We start from the raw sequence: 20,736 nt of genomic DNA on the forward strand, positions 1-20,736 counted from the left end.
CTACTGACCCGCTTGTAGAATTTCCATGCATCTCATTTGCATATGATTTCAGCATTGGTCACTGTTTCAAAATGGCTGAGTTCAACCGCAGTGTATGTGGTATTTAACGGTGACTTTTCAGCATCTGGCCCAGAGTCCTCAGCTGATAAGGTGAGGGAGATTAGATCTACAGTGCACTCCATTTAAGTGCACGTCGGATAAGCGCATGCTCTGTTTAACTGCATGCCGTACTTTGGTCCCATTTTTGGCACCATCAATTACTATGGGGACAAACCGGTTTAGCACACCACTGATAAGTGCAAGATTCGCTTATATGCATGGTTTAAGACTGCTTTTCTGCAGGAAAGACTGCGCATAAGCGCGCGCATGGAATATGGAAGCCGATTGGCGTGTGACAACCGAGATTTCAAATTTACCACCTCTTTGCCACAGGCCGATTAGGGGAAAGAATGTTGTTGGAGCATACACTGGGGTTGTCGTTGAGGCGGAACTGTAAGACTTTAACACTGGCTGAACGAATAGAAGTTCTTAAAAAATTAGAAAACAAACTCAAGCATCTATTGCTAAGGAATATGGTGTCAATCCCAGTCAAATTTCACGTGTCTTGAAGCAGAAAGACCAACTGGAAGACTGACAAAACAATACAGATCCACAACGGAAACAAAAACGGGCGGGAAAAGCTGAGGAGGTAGAAGATGTTCTTCGGTGGTTTTATCGAGTCAGGAGCAGACAGTTTCCTGTCAGTGGTCCACTGCTTATGGAGAAAGCTAACCAGCTAGCTGAAAGTCTTGGACTAACTGAATTCAAAGCCACTGTTGGATGGTTGGAAAGATGGAAGGAGAGGAACAACATAAAATTCAAGAAACAGCATGGTGAGAAACAAGACGCTGATGACTTTGGTGCTGAAAATTGGGCTGTTTCAGTTTTTCCTACCATCTTGAATGAGTTTGCACCTCGTGACATTTTCAGTGCTGACGAAAATGGTCTCTACTAGCATGCGATTCCTGATGGAACACTTGCATTCAAACATGCCGAAACTAGTGGAGGTAAAACATCGAAGGACCGACTGACGATCCTCCTTTGCTGCAATATGGATGGGAGTGAGAAGTTGGAACCCCTCGTCATTGGAAAGAGCAAACAGCCCCGTTGCTTCAAGCAAGTTCAGCGACTTCCTGTGTCATACGAGGCTAACGCAAATTCATGGATGACTGGAGAAATTTGGAAGCAGTGGCTAAAGAAGTTAGACACTAGAATGTGGGCACAAAAGCATCAGATTTTGCTGTTTTGTGATAATTGTGCTGCACACAGGGATGATGTCAGGCTGTCTAACGTCAAGGTGGTCTTCCTGCCACCAAACACTACCTCTCTGATCCAACATATGGATCAGGGCATAATAGCCAATTTCAAACAACATTATCGGGCTCTTGTGCTACATTGTCTGATGAGCGTTATGGATGACCAGACTGGCAAGGATAAACGTGCTGTTGAACTGGCTTGTAATCTATCACTGTTGGATTCCCTACATATGCCGAAAGAAGCCTGGAATCATGTTACACAGTCAAGCATTGTTAAGGATGTGGAGAGGGACAAAACAGATGCAGCTGTTGCAAACGTGTCAGATGAACAGGCTATTGACATCCCAGCCGGTGTTACTGAAGAGGAGTTTCATCGTTACGTAGCTGTTGATTATGATCTACAAACAGCTGAAGACAGCACTGATGTTGAGATATGCGCCTACACGCAGGCAACAATGGCTGATGATGGAACAGATGAAGAAATGAGCAGCGAGGCACATGCATACGAAATTCAACAACCTCCTCCTGTCACTTTTGCAAGAATGCTGGAGAGTCTCAACACAGTGTGGGCCTATCTGGAGGCCACTGGATGTCAGTGCTATGACAGTTTTTACCATCTGGCAGACGTAGTCTATGGAACTCACAGACCCAAGAGTGTACAGAGGACTATAACTGATGACGTCAAGTAGGCCTAATGTCAGTTAACTGAGACTGTATACTGTACATAATAATAAACAGTACTGTACATATGTTTATCAGATGTCAAGCTTCTTTGGGTCACAACGGTTAAGTGCACGCTCTGGTTAACTGCATGCATTTCTTTGGTCCCAGACCCTTGCATTTAAGCGGATTGCACTGTACTGCCTTTCTGTGGTTATAATCAAAGCAGTTGGGGGTCACGTGATGGATTGAGAGGGAGGAAGACGTGCTTCTAATCTCTCTCGGGCTACCCTCACCCACAACCCCCGTTACAGCGACGAATTACCAGGAAGAGCCTCAAGAACTACATAGACTAGAAGTTTATGGACCCCTTTGTAGTGCGGGAAAGTAGAGCAATGCCGAATAGAACCGTAAAAAAGGAACCTGAAAAGCAACGCGGCCAGGGAGAAGGCAAGATGGCGGCGAGTCCGAAGCCAGAAGCCGCTATAACATTTAATGCCAATCAACTAAAACAGCTCACGGAGGTGATACAGACCGCGCTGGCACCGCAATTCAGCAAAGTATCCGATCAGCTGGCTGGAATGGAAACACGCCTCGATGAAACGGTTCGAAGAACTGGGGAATTAGAGGTGCGAGTGTCGGATATCGAGGACACTGAGACGGCCAGGGAAACTGTGATCAAAGAATTGTAACGGGAGCTAGGCGCCTTAACCCAACACGTGGACGATTTGGAGAACAGATCTAAGAGGTCGAACCTCTGAATAATAGGAGTTCCAGAATCAATCCCGGACCGCTCTTTACTCACCCAACTAGAGCGCTGGCTAAAGAATGAATTCGCGCTCTGCCTGGAGCGAGCACACTGTCTGGGAAAGCAGAATAACTCAAGAGCCAAACCGAGAGTAGTGATTGTCAAAATACATAACTTTATCCATAAGGAGGAAATACTGTGAGGGGCCCGGCAAAAATGGGACACTATGGAATTTGAGGGATCACCAGTAAAGGTGTTCCAGGACTATTCTTTGGCTGTACAAGAGAGAAGAAGAGCCTTTAGCCCCATCTGCAGAAGGCTGGTGGAAAACAAGCAACGCTTTCTTCTCTTATATCCAGCACTGTTAAAGGTGCAAATAGAAGGGTCTTGGAGAACATTTACAACCCCGCAGGAAGCGCAAGTTGGATTAAAATATGACAACGCAGCGAGCCCAGGACGAGGTTGATGGACTCCCGCACAAAAGGGTAAAGTCTTACATGGAGGCCGGCACAGCCGATAAGCAGGACTGCACTTGAATCTGTGGACTAATCAGTTATGTTAGACGGAGTTAAAGTTAATACCAGTATGTATGAAAAGAAGTTAATAGCAGATAAGTTGTATAGACATGATTGATTAACCCAGTTAAAGGAGGCAAGTTTCTGAGGTGTGATATTTAAGGGGGGGGGGGAGCCCGCCATCTTTAGACCTTCTCTCTCTTAACCGACACACGGGGACGAGAGTGAGGGGTCAATGAGGGGGGAGGGAGGGAGGATAGATAGGGGGGGAGGCAGGGAGGGACTATTCGTTGGACAGGATCCGGGAGGTATTACTACAGGGAGAGGGCGATATTGAGGATGGGAGAGTGAGACAGAGTATTCAGAGGGGGACTGTCAATTATGAAAGGGAGCAAGCATCAGAGAGCGGCCATAATGAGAAAGGTAGGGAGGCCCCGGTGAGCTGGGAACCGGTGTTATACACGATATAAACGATATACACGACTGTTATAAGGAAATATCAAATATATCTTATGGCTAGAAACGCAATTACAAGGTTCTTAACATGGAACGTGGGGGGAGTTTCTACGCCAATAAAACGAACTAAGATTCTTGCCGCCTTAAAGAGGCACAAGGCAGATGTGGTCTGCTTATGAGAAACGCGCTTGTCCCCAGAGGAACATCAAAAACTGAAGCAAGGTTGGGTGGGTGAAGTACACTCGGCATCGGCCGAAGGGAGGAAGAGAGGTGTAGCTATTCTGCTCAGGAAAGGCCTAGCGGCCAAATCACAGCTGGTAGACAAGGATCCCCAAGGCAGGTTTGTGATACTACACCTTTGGTTACATCATAAAGAGTATCTAGTAGTAGCGGTGTATGGACCAAACATATATGATAAGACATTTTATGATGACATAGCACGCATATGCCTACTCTACAAATCCTTACCTGTAATACTACTAGGAGATCTTAACTTAGTAGCAGACCCCCTATTAGACTGTTCAGCACCAAGACACGCAGCACGAGGAGGGCCACAAGCGAGAGCATTACACCACTTTATGCAGGAGCTTAGTGTAGTAGATGCATGGAGGACATTACATCCGGAAGGACGGGACTTTACACATTTATCTAGAGCACACGGCACATATTCAAGGATAGATTATATACTAATTGATAGGAAGATATTTTCACAAATAGAGGCGGTGGAAATTGGCCCAGAAGAAATATTGGACCATGCGATGGTCTGGGCCGACCTAAAGATCCCGGATAGTGACCGTAACACTGCAGGCTGGCGCTTTCCATCTTACCTAGCATCGACTAAAGATTTCCAGAAATTCATGCAGGGAAGATGGACAGAATATGCAGAATTCAATCACGAGTATAAGAACCGCCCTGCCATATTTTGGCAAGCGGCAAAAGCAGTTCTTAGAGGCGATGTAATTGCATACGTAACTGGACGGGAGCGTAGAATGACGGGGGCCATTATAAACATGGAAAAAAAATTTCCAAAAGGCAAAACGCAGATTTATTCAGGCCCCTAGCAATCAAGTAAAGAGCAAATGCAGGTGGCTCAAATAGCATTAAACACATTACTTCAAGAGAGAGCCGCAAAAGCACTAGTTCTCAGGAAATACAATCTTAAGAGGTTTGGGAACAAGACAGGGACTCTCCTAGCCTGATTAGTTAAACACAGAGGAGGACCGCGCGTAATCACAGTGGTACGGGATAAAGAAGGAATATCTCAATATAAGAGAGAGAAGGTGGCTCAGGTCTTCCAAGAATTTTTTAGCACAATGTACAAGCAGGGGCGAACCCCAGACCTGAGTGAAATGCAGGAATATTTTTGTAAGGCGGGCATGACCCAACTGACTAAAGAGGAGGCGAGTGAGTTAGAAAAACCTATAACAGGAAAAGAGTTGCAAGCAATTATCAAGTCTTTACCTTCACATTCCGCCCCAGGCCCTGACGGGTACACTAGCGAGTTCTATAAATTAATGGGACCCTTAGTAGTAGGAGCCCTTCAAGATTACCTTGAAGATGCGGTGACATGACAAAGCTTTCCACCGCACGCAAATGAAGCCTTGATTACTTTAATTTTAAAACCAGGGAAACCAGAAACATACACGGACTCGTACAGACCAATCTCCCTAATAAATGTAGACATTAAGATACTCGCTAAGTTGCTATCAAATAGATTACACCTATATATTCCCCGCCTGGTGGGATCTGAGCAGGTAGGGTTTGTCCGCAACCGCCACTCAGTGGTGAATGTCCGACGCTTATTACTCGCTATAGGGCATTGTCATCAAACACAGACAAAAGCAGCGCTGATCAGCTTAGATGCTGAAAAAGCTTTTGACAGTAAATTGGGAGTATTTGTTTGCAGCACTTCGATACACAGGGATACAGGGATGGGCCTACCAGGCCATTCAAACTTTATATGCACACCCGACAGCTGCGGAATTGATTAATGGAGTGCATACCCCACAATTTCCCATCTTGCGGGGGACTAGACAAGGTTGTCCTCTATCCCCAGCATTATTTTTGGTAGCTGCCGAGCCTCTCCTGAGGACCCTGGTTAAAGAGGAGGGAATAACAGGTGTAGAAGTGGGAGGAGAGAGGGTTAAGGTGATGGCCTTTGCTGATGATCTGTTGATAGTGACAACTAACCCAGAGAAATCAGTGCGAATCTTAATTCAAAGAACCATATGTTTTGGGGTTATCTCAGGATTTAAGATAAACCTGCAGAAATCCTCTATTATTCAAGTACACCCTCTAGGAGTGGGATTGTGGGAGGTGGAGGGGAACCAGTTGAAAACGGGGATAGAAATTAAATATTTAGGTGTACAGATCCCGCAAGATTTGGCTAAACTTTATGACCTAAATATTCAACCCTTGCTCTCAGGGACAATAACAAAACTGACACAATGGCAGGCGCTGCCCATTTCGCTTCTAGGGCGAATAGCTCTGTATAATATGATGATAGTGCCATGCTGGCTTTATGTGTTCCAAATGTTACCATTGTACTTAAAAGGAGCAGATGAGAAGAAATTGAACACAACGTTAGCAAAATTCCTGTGGCGGGGTAAAAGGCCGAGACTACCTCTTACTATGGTATGCACTCCAAAGAAATATGGAGGATTGGGTTTATTAAATATCAGATCACTTACTGTAGCAAGTGCCATGAGACATTTAAACGACTGGTTTAGAGGCACTACAGACTTCTCGGCAACAAAGATCGAGCTGGAGCTATTTAGACCATATCACTTTAGTAGCCTATTGCATGGTCTGAAATGTAAAATATCGCCAATACTGGAGGCATCCCATATCCTACTTACGGCCCAAAAAGCTTGGCGGTGGATCTGTAAACTTCATCATTGCTCCCATAAAGTGACCCCTCTGTTGCCGGTGTGTGGTAACCCAGCCTTTCCACCGGGACTTATCTATAGAATATTTAGCAGATGGGAAGAGCGAGGAGTTACCTTCTTACAGCAAATTATCACAGAGGAGGGGAAACTACAACCTCGCATAACCTTACAAGAGTCACAACTTTTAGGGCCAAAAGACCAACTGTTTTACTGGCAAATAAGACACTATGTGTCCAGTCTTCTTTGGGAGGCATTAGCAGAAGATGTACAAGAAGAGTTACCTTCAGCACTCTCCCTGAACTCACAACAGAAGGTGCCATTGCTCTACCATCATAGGCACATTAAGGATACTAAATCTGAATTAGACTACGCCAAATATGCTAAAGACTGGGAGAGAGACCTGTCAACACAGATATCAACTCATGTCTTCCAGGAGCATGTACTGACTCTGAGGCAGGTGACTACCTGGGCTGACCATTGGGAGCTACAATATCGATTTGCGCTGCGGCTCCATGTTCCACCTCGAAGAGCTTTCCATATGGGATTGTCCCCTGATGGAGCCTGCCCCAAATGTAAAGAGAGCGGAGCAACTTTGGGACATACCTGTATGTTCTGGAAATGTCCGAGAGTTGTCCGGTTCTGGTCAAATCTGCTCAGTCAAATAGAGCGCTTATGGAAAGCAAAATGGAGATACTCGCCACTGCTGTTGTTCGGCAAACCAGAGATTAGCCTGCCAGGACCTAAAGGCTATCTAGCATTTGTGAAAAGAGCCATTATGATGGCAAAGAAAATGATACTGATTGACTGGCTCGAAGTAAAAGGCCCCTCGATCCAGATATGGAGAACCCAGATGATAACCTTAATGAGGATGGAAAGATTGCAGGCTAAAGAGAAGCCTCACCAAGAGTTTGAACTTTTTATGGACAGATGGAGTCCATTCCTGAATACAATGCCCTCTGAATTCAGAAGTCAGATTTTGAATATGTAATACTATGTCTTTGATGTGTTTGCGGCCTGTTCAATTTTGGGGGGAAGGAGGGAGGGTTAGAGGGAAGTAGAAGGGGAGAGGGGGTAAGTTAGGGATAGGAGGTAAAAATATGATATATGAGCTTTGTGGAATGTCATTACGAATGCATATGTTCTTTCATTAATAAAAAGATTTAAACATAATCAAAGCAGTTTACATATTATATACAGGTATTTATTTTGTACTTGGGGCAATGGAGGTTAAGTACTTGCCCAGGGTCACGAGAAGCTGCACTGGGAGTTGAACCCAGTTCCCCTTGTTCTCAGGCCGCTGTCCTAAACCACTAGTCTACTCCTCCACTCAAAGCAGCAGAAACATCTGGCCAGAGGTGTCAGCAGCAGTTTGTGTCTCAGGATAAAGAGGGAGTTGGTGCTTCCTCTCTCTGCTCTCATTTACTGTAATGTGACTGTGATTCTATTACATACCGTAATGGAAGATTTTAAAGATTGTTTTTCAACTTTGCTCTAACCGACAGTATACTTTAAAGTTCCTGTTTTTTTGACCAAAACTTCTTCTTAACAAGATGAAGTCATGTCTCTGATTTATTTGGTGCAAATGGGAAGTGGAGCATGTTTAAGGTTCAAGAGATAAGCCATCTGGCCAGTGGCTTGTATACTTGAAATCAAGAGCATGTGACTACATTCTCTTGCTCATCTTTGTAATTTTCCATGGCTCTGAAAAAAACTAATAAAAAGGGGAGCTTTGAACAGTGAAGCCAGAAACTCATCTATGGATAGACGTATCACATAGAAGGACCTTTTCCTGGTCATGAGCAGTGGCGTAGCTACGTGGGGCCTGAGGGGGCCGGGGCCCCCTGCAGATTCACCCCAGGACCCCCCTCCCGGCGAACCCGCCGCCGCCTACCTTTACTTTTGCTGGCGGGGGATCCCACTCCCCGCCAGCCGACGTCTTCTCAGTCCTTCCTGCTCTTCAATTTGTTTGCTGACGTCCTGCACATAATTGTACATGCAGGACGTCAGACTCAGAGAACAGTTCTGTTCTCTGAGTCTGACGTCCTGCACGTACAACGTGCAGGACGTCAGCAAACAAATTGAAGAGCAGGAAGCGACTAAGAAGAAGACGTCGGCTGGCGGGGAGTGGGATCCCCCGCCAGCAAAAGTAAAGGTAGGCTGCAGCGGCGGCGGGTTCGCGGCGGGAGGGGGGGGGGCGGCAATGTCGGCGGTGGGGGGGCGGCACCGGGGGGAGGGCTAAAATGTGACCCCTCTCCCACGGAAGGCTGGCTACGCCCCTGGTCATGAGACTTTGGCTTTGCTGAAAAAGGGGCTTCTCTAAGCTGATATAAAAAGCCTGGATGATGTAATGATCAGTGATGTGTATATATATATTAGCTTTCTTTATTCTCCTGGTCAAGAGACTCCTAGCTTCGCTGATAAGGAAGCCTGGATGTAGTAATTAATGACCAGTGATGTACTGATTGTTATCCTTTCTGTTCAACTATAGATAGGTATTGTTGTTTCTTTTCAGTTCTCTTCAGTTATATAGCTTAATCATTGTGTATCTCAGACAATAATGACTTATACACTCTCCATTTTGAAGTGAACCTACCTCTAATAAAAAGTCTCATTTACCCAATACGAATCATAGTAACATAGTAAATGACTGCAGATCAGGGGCGTATCTGCGCGGGGCCACAGGGGCCTGGGCCCCCGCAGATTTCGCCCTGGACCCCCCTACCACAGACCCTCTCCACCTCCCCCTCCCGCCCACCACCAACCCGTCGCCGATCTTTACTGGCGGGGGACCCCAAGCCCCTGCCATCCGATGTCCTCTCTTCCGTTCAGATTGCAAGTTGCAACGCTTCCTGTTCTTCTGAGTCTGACGTCCTGCACATACAACGTGCAGAACGTCAGACTCAGAATTTGGAATTCAGTCTGACGTCCTGCGCGTTGTACGTGCAGGACGTCAGACTCAGAAGAACAGGAAGCGTTGCAACTTGCAGCGGCGCAGCCTGCATGGAAGAGAGGACCTCGGCTGGCGGGGGGTTGGGGTCCCCCGCCAGCAGAGGTAAGTGACAGCAGTGGGGGAGGGTGTCATTGGTGGCGAGGGGGGGTCAGGAAATGGCGGGGGGGGGGATCGGTGGCGCCGGGGGGGGGCTAAAATGTGCCCCCTCCCTCTGGCTCTGGCCCCCCCTACCGCCCGAGTCCAGATACGCCCCTGCTGCAGATAAAGACCTGTACCGTCCATCCAGTCTGCCCAACAAGATAAACTCATTCACATGGTATATGATACTTTATATGGATACCCGAGTTTGATTTTTCCTTGCCTTTCTCAGGGCACAGACCGTAGAAGTCTACCCAGCACTGTTCTTGTACTAAGTTCTGCAGCTAACGTCGAAGCCCCTTAAAATTTACACTCCAGCCCAGTAATTTATTCTCTGAGCAGTCTGTAGAGATAAAAGTAAGCAGGCTGTATTTTTACAGCAATACACATACAACCAAGGAGGTTTGATTGAGAAAACAAGAGACGGCATGACGTCAAAATGTTGAAGCCACTTAGGTTTGTCTCTGTTTCCCCTTCCGCATGCAGCCGTCATTCTGCATACACTCAAAACAAAGCAAGTAAACCCATGAGCTGCTGCTTCCACGTTGTCATTCTTTATTGTTGGTGGCATTTTTATTTAATCTCACTTATATTTTCAAACATGCCAGTTTGTGCAGAAGAAAAAGATGGTTTATGGGAACTTGCTCCTTTTTGTTTTGTGGAATGCAGTGAAGGGTCAAGCCCTGGTGGGGAAATGGTGTTTCAAAACAGATGAAGAATTTAAAGAGATAAAGAGTACGCTTGAACCAATGTCTGTTGTGAAGGGGAGGATAAGGGTTTCAAACAGATGGAAGTGGAGGGGGGGGGGAGAGGGAAGGAGGCTCAAGAGCCGAGGGAGACAGAGCAGAGCCTTACCTTTAATCATTCCTCAGGGAGAGAGAGGGAGAAGGGAAAAGGTAGTGCCCCCTAGAAAATGGAGGTGGGAGAAGGACTACATTTCCCAGCATCCCCGGGGAAAACCCTGGTATAGGGATTATTGGCCCCAGCATTCCCCGGGAGAAGGCTCCGACAAGGCAAGGGAGGGGCACCTGGAACCTAATCAAGTAAGAGAGGAACAGTGTTGCCAGGTGGGCGGTTTTACCGCCCAATTGGGCGGTTTTCCGCGACCCGCCGCGGGAAATTTTTGCCCGCGGCGGGTCGCGGTTTTTTGGGCTTCTTTTTTTTCTTTTCCGCGGTTTTTCGGGCGTTTTTTTCGGCCGCGGGGGGCGTGGTTAGTGACATTTTGGGCGGGGCCGATGACGGGGGATGCAGGGCCGGTGACGGCGGGGGCGGGGTTGATGATGGCGGGGGCGGGGGTGATGACGCGGGGGTGGGGGTGTCAGGGGCGGGGTTTGAGTTTGGGCGGGTTTTGGGCTGTTTTTGCGTTGGATTGGGTGGGAAAAAAATTTTCCACCTGGCAACACTGGAGAGGAACAGCCGCCCAGAGGGGAGGAGAATGAGTCCATGGACTGGCAAGCTGCTGGAGAGCAGGAGCAGGAGGCAGGCTCTGAGGAACCTATGGACCTTTCTGCCTGGGCTCATGCCTTGAAAACTAAACTGAAAAACCAGGTGAACTCTTGGTGTCAGAGCTGGGCTGAAAGTGGAAAGGGGAAGGGTCATGCGGGAGGAGGGTCAGTGAAGTAATAGAGTGACCCTGAATGGGGGGGATCTTTTCCTCTTTCCCAAAAGAGTTCAGGCTGTGTTCTTTGAAGAGACTGTGTGTCTGAACTGAGTGCTAAGGCATTAAGCACTGTGGATTGTGAACTTTTGGGAAAACAAACCTTCTTTTGTGGGGGGGGAGGGGAAAGTAAGTTACATTGGGGTTTTTTTCCTTTTTGTGGGCTGAGGCCCACAGAACTGGGTGTTTTGGACTGTTTGCAGAAACCCCGTGGGGGTGGACAAGATACAGGGATTCTTTTTGGGGTGTGAAGTTGGACTACAGAGGAACCTATCTGTGGGGACTGTTAACTGGGCTCCAACTGATTTGTGCAGCCGTTGGAAGGGAACTTGTTTTGTGTTTCTGCTGTACCTGGGCCCTGAGAGGAAAACAGGAGCAATTGTTTTGAAGGGCTGCAGGATTCCTTTTGGAAGTTACTGAACTGTGAATCCCTGACAATAAAGGAGCTTGGTGACTGTTACCTTTTTTTGAAGTTTATTTTCTTTGAGCCTTGCCCTGTGGACCGCAGTGGGCCGGGAGGCTGAGTGGCCAGGGTGGAGGCAAGATCCCAAAGACCCTCCGGCGGAGGGAAGGATCTTCACACTGTATATGGTATAATGGGGATGGAGGTGGGGAAATACAAGACCAGACATATCCAGGGGTATGTTAACTTGGGGAAAGAAAGGAAGAGAATGAGTGGAATGAAAAAAAATAATGCCAAGAGCTCACCTTGAAGTGAGAGTATATGTGGGGGGGTTTTAACAATCTTGAATAGTTTTGTGCCATCTGTAAATTTAATCACCTCACTCGTTCCAATTTCTATATCATTTATAAATATGTTAAATAGCACTGGTCCTAGTACTGATCACTGTTCACCCTCTTCCATTGACAAAAATGACCATTTAACCCTGCCCTCTGTTTTCTGTCCAATAACAAATTCTTAGTCCACAACAGAACCTTGCCTCGCATCCCATGACTAATTTTCTCAGGAGTCTGTCATGAAGAACTTTATCAAAAGCTTTCTGAAAATCTAGATATATTACATCAACTGGCTCACCTTTATCCACACGTTTATTCATGCTTTCAAAGAAATGAAGGTTATCAATAGAAATCAAACAAAATAAAACATGGAAAAGAAAATAAGATGATACCTTTTTTATTGGACATAACTTAATACATTTCTTGATTAGCTTTCGAAGGTTGCCCTTCTTCGTCAGATCGGAAATAAGCAAATGTGATAGCTGACAGTGTATATAAGTGAAAACATTCAAGCATTACTATGATAGTCTGACAGGGTGGGAGGATGGGGGTGGGTCGGAGGTATGAAATTGGTGAGGCAAGACTTCCCTTGGCTGAACCAATGCTGACTCTGTCCTCTTAAACCATGTTTGTCACGTGTTCTGTAATTTTTTTCTTTATAACAGTTTCCACTATTTTGCCTGGCACTGATGTCAGGCTTACCAGTCTGTAATATTCTGGATCAACCCTAGAACCCTTTTAAAAAATTGGAGTCACATTGGCCACCCTCCAATCTTCAGGTACTATGGACGATTTTAACGACAGGTTACATATTACTAACAGCAGATCAGCAATTTTATGCTTGAGTTCTTGAGTACCCTTGGATGTATACCTTCCGGTCCAGGTGATTTACTACTCTTTAATTTGTCAATTTGACTCTGTACGTATTCCAGGTTCAACGAGATTTCTTTCAGTTCCTCCACATCATCACCCTTGAAAACAATAGATTTGTTTGCTTTCTTTTGAGTGTACTAGATGACGGCTGCACCTGGGAAGGGGAAATATAGACTAACCAATTTCGCTTCAACTTCTTGACGTCATCCCATCTCCTGTTTTCGTCAACTTCTTTGGCTGTTGCAGACAAGGAGGTTTAATAGATAGGAGATGAAGTGACGTCAGAATGCTGAAACCAATTAGGTCAGTCTAAGTTTCCCCTTCCCAGCGCAGCTGTCATCCCCGTTCACTCAAAGCAAAGCAAGCAAAGCTATGAGCTGCTGCATCCACCTTGTCGTCCTTTATTCTTGGTAGCATTTTTATTTAATCTCACTTATATTTTCAAACATGCCAGCTTGTGCAGCATACGGATGTACACAGATGAAGTATAATAATGGAATAGCTTTTTATAGGTAGAGTAGTAATTTGTTATAAATCTTAGTCAGTGGTCAGTTGGAGGAGCTGGTTACAGGGACACCTTAACATGTGTTATATTCATGCAGAGATTTTTTTTCTCGTGGCAATGGGCCACTAAAACAGACTTCATGTTATGAGAATCAGATGCTCAACATTCAGAGTTTCTATCTATTTATTTATTTATTTGACATTCTTTTCCCACATTTAACATGTATTAGGTTGAAACCAGGGAGCACTTGAAATCTTTTTTTTTTCTGTACCTAGATCAAAAGAGAAAGATGGTTTGTGGGAACTTGCTCCTTCTGTTTTGAAGAATGCAGTGGTATATTATAAAAATGCACTTAATATTGTTTATTACTATTATTTACTACTGGTTGATATACTGCAGAAGTTAATAGCATTTTCTCAGATATTACCCAAATACAAATAAAATTATAATGTTAATTATACGACCGTGTCTGCCTCTTATGGTAGTTAGGATAACCTGGTCCTGGAGTTAACCAAGGCAGTCAGGTTTGTCAGGATATTGACAATGAATATTCATGAGAGAGATTTGCATACAGTGCAGTGGATGGAACTCCTTTTTATTTCATAAGGAAGAAGTTTGGTTGCCACAAACAGTATTCACTTAGATCGTACTTGACCCCCCGATGCAGGCGCTGTGTATCAGGTTCATATTGCAAAATCAGTTTTTATGATTAAAGGAACTGTGTCCCGTTTCTGAAGGCTCTTGGTGCTTTTTGCTGTATCTTAGTAAAAAGATAAGAACAAGGAACTTGGCTGTGTCTCCACTAACCCTTAATTATAGCTTCTTTATGATAATCATAACATATCAGCTGCTTGACCAGAAAACGTACCAAAAAGCAGACATGTGAATTTCATAGATAAATATAGGTAGTGATAAACCTTTATGACCATTGCTAATAGAACAGATGGTCAACTGCTGACATATCTCGTACCTTGAAATGTCTTACATGGCTGTGCTGTAACTTTCATCAACAAGTTAATTTTCCAATGAGTCATGATTTCTGAAGAGTAATGATGATGTGTCAATTGATTACCAACCAATGAAAGGAAGAAGGCTGAAGCCTACTTTGAGCCATTCCTGAGGAAGTCCACTGCTCTTAAGTGGGCCCAGGGGCTGCTCCGCATTGGCCTTTGCTTGTATTAATACTCAATTTGTGTGTGTTTTATTCTCTTGACCTCTCCTGGGGAAGGAAGACAAGAACCAGTGGATCCCCCAAGTTGGGTGGGGGTGGCCCAGGTGGTCAAGGAGAGAAACACTACCATCCATACGAGCCTTATTAAAATTTATAATTTCCCATAGAGCAGAAAAAAGGGGACTAGTCCACATCCAAAACATGTCATGTGCTCCATATTCACAACTCCCCATACTTTACAAAGCCCTTGTGTTACAGGAGGAGGAGTCAGACTTTTCCAGTTTCTCACAATTACACTTTTTTCTGCCCATAACATACCAGAAATCAGTCTTTTATACTTCTGGGGTATTATCCTATCAGAATCTTCTCCCAAGAGCATTCCTAATGCAGAATTAATTATAGGTGTATTAGTAATCTGTGAGTCAATTGTGAGGACTTGTTTCCAAAAATGTAGGGACAAGTCCACCACTTACGTTCAAGTGTCCCTACTTGATTTCATTGCCTCCAACATAAACCTGAAGTCTTAGAATCCCATTTCGCCATTTGGTTTCACTTTTAAAAGGATTCTCTGATGCAATCTGAGGTTTACCTTCTGACCGAAGCTTTTCCCACACACAAAACGTACATATGGTTTCACTCCCATGTGGATTCTCTGGTGCATACTGCATAGTAAGTTTTTTTCTCTCTCATCAAAGCTATACCGCACTTACTACATGTAAATAGTTCCACTTATGGGACAATGTGTCCAACTTGGACAATTTTGCACATCTAATCTAATTATAGAAACTATAAAGCAACAAACACTCTGTTGTTGTGCTAGATTTGGCGCTTTGAACAATTCTGTATAGATATATATGTCTTTTATAAAATTAGCCTCAAAAGCCCAGGGTACCTTTAACATAGGACACCACTGTGTTGGCTAGCATCATAGGTTCCTCCGCCTTCCGAAAAAACCAACAGAGTAAAAACTTCCAGAGATGTTCACTCTAGGACGAAAGTGTCTGTAGTCAAAAAACGGAAGAGGGAGTGATAACTTTTACCAATTAGATGATCAAAGTGCACAAATCTAACCTATATCACTACATCAGGACTTCAAAAACTCAAATCTAAAATGTGACTATAATTTCAAACCAACTAGGAACCCCACACTCTTAGCTTAACCTTAAGGGGAGCAAAATCAACTGCCATAAATGTTTATTATTATATACTAGGAAAAAATGCCCGTTTCTGAGCGGAATGAAACGGGCGCTAGCAAGGGGCCCCCTCCCTCCATCCCTCGAAGCTACTTGCCTTGTTCGCTGTGGGCCGTTTCGGCCCTCGAGTGTCAATAGCTCCGCCCTCGACGTCATGACGTTTTGACGCGTCATGACGTTTTGACACGAGGGCGGTGCAGACACTCCAGGGCACACCGGATATCTCGGACGCCTCAACTTCCGTGGAGGCTTCAGAACGTTGGGGTTGCCTTTTATCGACGTCATGACGTTTTGACGCGAGGGCGGTGCATACACTCCAGGGCACACCGGATATCTCGGGTGCCTCAACTTCCGTGGAGGCTTCAGAACGTTGGGGTTGCCTTTTATCGACGTCATGACGTTTTGACGCATCATGACGTTTTGACGCGAGGGCGGTGCAGACACTCCAGGGCACACCGGATATCTCGGGCGCCTCAACTTCCGTGGAGGCTTCAGAACGTTGGGGTTGCCTTTTATCGACGTCATGACGCGTCATGACGTTTTGACACGAGGGCGGTGCAGACACTCCAGGGCACACCAGATATCTCGGGCGCCTCAACTTCCATGGAGGCTTCAGAACGTTGGGGTTGCCTTTTATCGACGTCATGACGTTTTGACGTGTCATGACGTTTTGACACGAGGGCGGTGCAGGCGCCTCAACTTCCGTGGAGGCTTCAGAACGTTGGGGTTGCCTTTTATATATATAGACTAGACATAACCTGTATATATATTAGTGGTAGCGGAAGCTATAGGGCCGTAGTATTAACAGTTTGGGCAGGGGAAGCAATAGGATTTTCTCTCCCCTGAATAGAATGGCATGTTCCCTTTAGATTATTAATTATTCTGACCTTGTATTTGTTCAGACTGTTTTACATAGTCTGGGCAGAAACAAGCTACATGCTCAGAAAGACACCTGGGATTCAGTGGATATAATGATCTAGTTTATTAGCATCAGTATCTTACCCAAAGGCAGTACAGGCAAATTAGGCATTCATCTCTTGATCATAAGTAATGCCATACTGGGAAAAGACCAAGGGTCCATCGAGCCCAGCATCCTGTCCACAACAGCGGCCAATCCAGGCCAAGGGCACCTGGCAAGCTTCCCAAACGTACAAACATTCTATACATGTTATTCCTGGGATTTTGGATTTTTCCAAGTCCGTTTAGTAGCGGTTTATGGACTTGTCCTCTAGGAAACCGTCCAACCCCTTTTTAAACTCTGCTAAGCTAACCGCCTTCACCACTATCTCCGGCAACGAATTCCAGAGTTTAATTACATGATGGAACGCTTCACAACACACAGCAGGTGCAGTCTGTCTTCTCCCTTCTGCACCCCTGCTCTAGCAGACTGCCCTTTTTATACCTTTTTGCTCCTGTTCAAGCCTATGGAACCTCACTTTCTCACCAGAACTCTTTGGCCATTATCAGTTGATAACGATGAGCTCATATGTTTCCAAACTCTTAAGTATCAACAAAAGATGTTCATGGCAACATCTGGGAAGAAATGACCTTTACCTGTCATCTCGCCCTCTTCAGCTCCCCCCTCTACTTGCACCTGACCCACTGCTATCTTTCATTAGCCAAAACGTCCATGCTTGTGACTTTCATGCTAGTGCGAGTCTTCTTATTGTTTACAGAGCAGATTCCACTCCCCTGTCAGCTTCCTGAGAACTTACTTCAGCTCTTGGTACAGTGAAATGTATCTGTATCAGAAATGATCTTTGATTTTTAAAGGCCTAGCTCTTAACCTGAGCCCTTGGCCTGTATTTCACTGACAGCAAGTGACAGCATATTTCCACAAACCCTATAAAATTGTGACGACTATGGATATATGCATTAAGCTTAGCTTTTGATGAATTTATTAGCCATGGTGATTGATGTCTCCCCTGGTGTTCTCGATCATGAGGACTCCGTATATATATTAGTCTTGAAAATATCCTAGATCCCCCAACCGGATCTGCTGTAATGGTTCACAAAAAATTCTTCAAAATGTCTCTCATGTGTTCTTCCGAGTATAACTATCAATTTCTTTTAATTTCTCGACAGCAAAGGGACCCATCTGTTTCGCTACTTCTTCAGGAGAAATGTAACCTAACAGAAAACTGTTTTTCATTTCAATCCATCGCGAACATGCGGCTCAAAATGGTGGATGTTTAAATAAGACGCCTTCACCGATGCTCCTCCTTATCCTGACGTCTTTACCTTTATCAACCAATCAGATGTTGAGTACTCTAAACTGAGGAAGCGTAACATCTCCCGAGCATGAAAAAAACAATTTTTGCTATAAAGACACTGATAGAAATTAATAAAACACTTCCCATTCTAGTGGTCCATTAAGTCCCTTTGGACTCACTGTTTGCAAGTAATACATCCATTTCTGTTCCATTGGACAAATGCATGATTTTTTTCAACACAGTGTTTGACTAGAGGCATGTGTAGTTTCTCTGATTGAATCCCATGCTTGTGTTCTGACAGTCTAGTTTTAAACATGCGTTTAGTTTGTCCAATATAACGCAAGCCGCAAGGGCAAATGATCATGTAAATTACTGCTTTTGAAGTGCAGGTAGTGCTGCTTCTTAAAAAAAATCCATTTGTTGTTTGTCGGATCCTAAAATGTATCAGTTTCTTCCATCACTTCGCACATGATACATTTCCCACATTTAGCATGACCTGTCAAGCCCATCTGGGTGTGTTCTGTGTCAGACCTAATATCAGAACGGCATAAAACATCAGACAAGTTAGCTCGTCTAGAATAAGATACCATGCATTTCTGTCTGGAAAAGACTTCATGGCTGACCATAACTAATATGAGGCAATGATATCCACTAAGAGTAGGACCTCAGACAGGAATACCATGAAACAGTATCCACCCCAGAAAGGGGGATACAGAAGTGAGGCATGTCATCTCATTCATCTCAGAGGAGGTTAGTTGGAAGTTGCAGCCACACTCATGGGAGGGTAGCTGCAACCTCAGGCCTTGATCTGGGACAGAGGTGTTATGACTTACTAGTTGCCTATTAGCCACATGGAAACTGATATTGTACAGGACATTTGCATTATTAAATAAATACATTTACACATGAATACAGGTGCCCTGTTTATAATACTTACGTCGAGCCCTGAGGTGCTGTCTCACTGCCCTTATCATGTCAGGGCTCTGCCTCTTAATTCGGCAGAACCTCCGCCGGAGTGACTCGAGGTTCCTCCGAATGCCAAATCTTCTGCAAGATATAAGTTTGTACACCAGGAGTCAGGGAATGGCCCTTCTTGCCTTCAGCACACAAATTCATTTGGAAATCAAATAGGACTCACAAAACTGATTGGGGGTGGGCATTACATTGGTACAGATGATGTCATTGAGGGGGACATGAGGACAGAGAGTACCGTTTGTGTGCAGTATTGTAAGGATGTGGGAATGTTTTTCCTTTCTAGTACATTGATTCTATTAATGAATGTGCATGTGCACATATCACTGATTACCCTTGAATGCTGACTACAGTTTGTGCTTACATTGCTGAGGGAGCTCTTATATGTGAAGCTACAGGAGGGGGCCCTGATAGCCCAGGAGGAGGGGGGGAGCAAACACTTACCTCTCCAACCTGTCCCTTATCTCACACCAGGCTTTGATGGAGACAGTCCTGGGGGGCAGGTGGTGGTGGCGGTGAAAAAGAATTCTTCTGTGCTTTACGCACAGGTGCACTAGGCACAGAGTCTCCTGCTCACTAAAATTTGGCTCCCGTCTGAGAGCCATGTTTCTCAGTGAATAACCGTTGGAAAACGTGCATCACCTTATATGGCCCAGGAGGAGGGGGGGAGCAAACACTTACCTCTCCAACCTGTCCCTTATCTCACACCAGGCTTTGATGGAGACAGTCCTGGGGGGCAGGTGGTGGTGGCGGTGAAAAAGAATTCTTCTGTGCTTTACGCACAGGTGCACTAGGCACAGAGTCTCCTGCTCACTAAAATTTGGCTCCCGTCTGAGAGCCATGTTTCTCAGTGAATAACCGTTGGAAAACGTGCATCACCTTATATGGATGCCCACGCGTGATTGACGTCCTTACATGCACAGTTCCATATATGGACGACCATCCCATATATGGACAGGTCAGTACGTGCACGTAATGGCTCCACACATGGATGGCCGTCACGCATGGACGTCAATGGACCGTCGTCATGCCTGCAAGGCTTTATCTGGATGAGTACTTATTCACACGTGTGGAGACTTCCTTATATGGATCATTATCAAGTGTGCGAACTTCATATATACACAATAAAATATGTATGTTCCTTATATTTCCCATAGCTGCATGTTCCAGAAGTACAGTGTATGTAGTCGCGGATATGCAGGTACGGGGAAAATAAAAGGAACACTGAGAAGTATAAAGTACAGTAACAAGGACGTGTTTCTCACAGAACTGCCGAAGGAACAAATATGCTTTGCAGTATTTTTCCTATACTTTGGCCGTTCCTGATTTGGGCGTTTTCAACTGGGATAATGGATTGTCTAAGGGCGTCCTTATTCTTATACTTTGGGCATCCCTGATTTGGGCGTTTTCAACTGCGATAATGGAATGTCTAAGGACGTCCATACTATTTTTCCATTATACCTACCTGATTTTGGCCGACTTCATGAGGGCGTCCTCATTCATACTTGGATGACCTTTCGAAAATGCCCCTCAGAATCATCCTGAGAAACACCCAAATTAAGATTCTGCTGCTCAGGTGGAGAAGAAATACTTCTAACATTAAAACGTTCTTTAGAGGGGAGGAGGGAGGGACTAGCTTAGAGGGTAGGGAGGGACGGTGGTAGGGGGGGTATGGAGGAGTGGGGGAACATAATAAAATGTGTGACGATGTGAGAGGAGATTATGTTGAAAGTTTTGAAAATGTTGTGTTTACACTGAAAAAGT

At 45.1% G+C, this 20,736-nt stretch overlaps 1 protein-coding gene across 1 annotated transcript in view; it reads left to right on the forward strand.

Annotated features, from left to right (window-relative positions):
* The window catches only part of LOC115477517, an 881,049-nt gene that overhangs the window by 467,026 nt on the left and 393,287 nt on the right, over window positions 1–20,736 (forward strand).

Source organism: Microcaecilia unicolor, chromosome 1, assembly GCF_901765095.1.
Source record: "Microcaecilia unicolor chromosome 1, aMicUni1.1, whole genome shotgun sequence".
Taxonomy (NCBI): Eukaryota; Metazoa; Chordata; class Amphibia; order Gymnophiona; family Siphonopidae; genus Microcaecilia; species Microcaecilia unicolor.